Here is a 3,114-nt window from a genome sequence, read left to right on the forward strand (position 1 = left end):
ATCACAACTTTGGTGCTCACTGCAGCTTTATAGGATTTTCCAAATTACTCAATAATCCAGCACTCAATGTTTACCTACCATGCTGGCACCGGTCGCTATGCGCTTTTTTATTCCATAGCTATTCATTTTCCTCACGAGGCTGAGTGGGCCCCGCATCAGCCAGTCACGGAATCAATCATTTGCACGATACAAATTTTTTGACCCCGCCGGGAATCGAGCCGGGTCTCCCGCGTACAAGGCGAGCGCAGTGACCACTACGCTATGGGATGAAAAGCAAACTCTGTGGCCGAATGGGTATCATACTAGGTTTGCACGCCGCGGCGTGAGGTCCCGGATTTGATTTCCGGTGAGTCGAAGTTTTTTCGGTTCTGTGCTTGGAGTTTGAGGTGCACTCATATTAAAATAACAAATGAAAAATGAAACCTTATAGGGACGCGAACGACCTACTGTCTGTAGTGTTAAAGCGCCTAAAAGGGGGGGGGGAACCCTGAACTCTAATTGATATAGTTTCTGTCCATAAATAAATCTCAATAATAAAACGATAACGAGTTCAATGTGTAGGTAAACACTACTTACTTATTATTAGAGATATCACTCTCTACAGGTCTTAGACTCCAGTAGCGATCTGATCTTGGGTTATCCTTAGCATCACATAGACACATACAATAGGTACAATGGTGTGGGGGAATATAAATTCTCCACCATGAGTCAACCTGTAATCAAACATCATATTCAATCAAATCTCAATAGAAACGAAACACAAACAAAGAAATAAGAAATATGGATGATAGTATATCAACACAACACACTAATGGTTTCTATTTGCTTGATCATAGCGTTCTGTTCTATGGCCCGGGCCGTTACGCAGGAAGCGTACGGTCAGAGCTAAGCCAGTGCAGCCAGTGTCATTGTAACCTCAATTACCGCCTAAAGAAAGTCCACACGTGTTAATTATTAATTATTATTGGAAATATTATTTTTTTTCTTTCACAGCTCACGATTTCAGCACTATATATTTAAATGGGTAATAACTGCTTAATCTCAATTAATATTAATTATTAATTATTATTGGAATATTGGAAATATTATTTTTTTTCTTTCACAGCTCACGATTTCAGCACTATATATTTAAATGGGTAATAACTGCTTAATCTCAATTAATGTCTTGTAATTATTTAAGAATACATTGAATTAATAGTTCCACATTTTCATTACATTTTATTTATATCTTTATTATTTTTATTTATATTTACTCGTACTTTATTCAGATTTTCTCATCAAACTAGACTTAAAAACATAGACAGGGAAAAATAATGAATTAATTGGAGACTTGAAAATGGCAATAAAAATAGACAATAGGTAAAAATTAGAACAATTTATTAGAATTGATAAAATCGGAAAACAAAATAAAGAAGCAAACAATATTTATGTACTTAGATTATGAAATTAATTCTAGATTATTCGAATTTTCGTTAAAACTCTCAATACAAAATAAAGAAGCAAACAATATTTATGTACTTAGATTATGAAATTAATTCTAGATTATTCGAATTTTCGTTAAAACTCTCAATAGTAACACGATTGTGCCTAGTTATAAACATGGAACTATTGATTATGTTATTATTAGTCTCGTAGTTTGGCTATTGCGTATTTAAAGTTGAACAGGTGGATACCTATGTTGTTAAACTTGGGTGGTTGTTATTTGTTATGAAACTTGAACGCTGATGAAACTAAAAAACTTCACGATGATAAGAAACGAAACACAAACAAAGAAATAAGAAATATGGATGATAGTATATCAACACAACACACTAATGGTTTCTATTTGCTTGATCATAGCGTTCTGTTCTATGGCCCGGGTATAGTCTGTACTTCTACTTCTATTAGTCTTTTACATACCTTCACTTTGTCAAGATAATAAAAACATTAAACTACAATTCAGTGGTCGTCAAAGATTCTATTTTTCTGAGACCTCTTTCTATTTTTTTCACTCGAGACCTCAACCATTTTTCTATCTTCCTTTATGTGCTCAACAAGTTCCTTTAAAAATAGAACATTTTCCCATCTTCCCTCGAAAAATCATTGTCTCTTTTCTCATTTTTTTTTTCGCTATTTCTCAGCGGGATTTCAAGCGGCGAAATTAGCACCACGTGATTGCCCAGATGATCACCCATCTAGATAGATACCAAACACACCGTTGCTTAACCTTAGTGATCTGTCTAAAACTATTTCGTCTATTTTGGAGATGGTCTCCGAAAGTTATTTCTTTGGAGACTCTCGTCTATTGGAGCGCATCGCTGGTTGTTGAGTATACTGTCGCTTGGACGCTTAGTCATAGTCATAGTGACATAGTCAGCATAGTGACATAGTCAGTCAGACCCGGTGAAACAAATACCTTCCTAATTATAATACCTTCCTATGTCACTATGACTATGACTAAGAGTCTAAGCGACAGTACACTCAACAGCCAGCGATGCGCTCCAATAGACGAGACGAGAGTCTCCAAAGAAATAACTTTCGGAGACCGTCTCCAAAATAGACGAAATAATTTTAGATGTTATATTCTGCGCTTTTCCTGTAGAAAAAAAAATCTGGTGTGAACATCACACGACTTTCCTTATCCTATTAAATATTATGCTTAGCTGGGTTTCTTAGGTATGATTTTGGGGGTCCCCTCTTCGATATCTCTAACCGTTTAGTCAGTGGAGCTGAAAACCGCCAAAAAGCGGTCGAAAACGGCCGAAATGCGGTCAAAATACAGGTAACCGTTACTCCGATGGTAATGAAAAGTACTTTTTGGGGGTTTCAGGTATGACTTTGGGGGGTCTTCAGTTGTGACTTTTTCGATATCTCTACCGTTTAGTCAGTAGAGCTGAAAACCGCCGAAAAGCGGCCGAAATGCCACCAACCGCTGAACCGATCTTAACCAAAAGTTTCGTGTCGCATCCTTGTCACATGTGACACCTACATACCAAATTTCAAGTCTCTAGCTCTTACCATTCGCGAGATATTTTGTTTACAGACAGACACACACAAACACGGACCAATGGCTGAAACTTTGGATTTAGGCTCTAGGGACCTCAAAACGTGTATTGGCACTAAAAACTGACCATA

The 3,114-nt window shown here is 36.9% G+C and overlaps 1 long non-coding RNA gene across 1 annotated transcript; it reads right to left on the reverse strand.

Annotated features, from left to right (window-relative positions):
- Positions 1–1,068: 1,068 nt before the first annotated feature.
- Positions 1,069–1,891, reverse strand: LOC113472766. The gene is made up of 2 exons (XR_003394949.1): positions 1,674–1,891; positions 1,069–1,287 (listed from the first exon to the last, which is right to left on the reverse strand). It is a non-coding gene; the product is annotated as an uncharacterized LOC113472766 (long non-coding RNA).
- Between the last annotated feature and the right edge of the window lie 1,223 nt (positions 1,892–3,114).

The sequence above is a fragment of the Diaphorina citri genome, unplaced genomic scaffold (genome assembly GCF_000475195.1).
Source record: "Diaphorina citri unplaced genomic scaffold, Diaci psyllid genome assembly version 1.1 scaffold8087, whole genome shotgun sequence".
Taxonomy (NCBI): Eukaryota; Metazoa; Arthropoda; class Insecta; order Hemiptera; family Psyllidae; genus Diaphorina; species Diaphorina citri.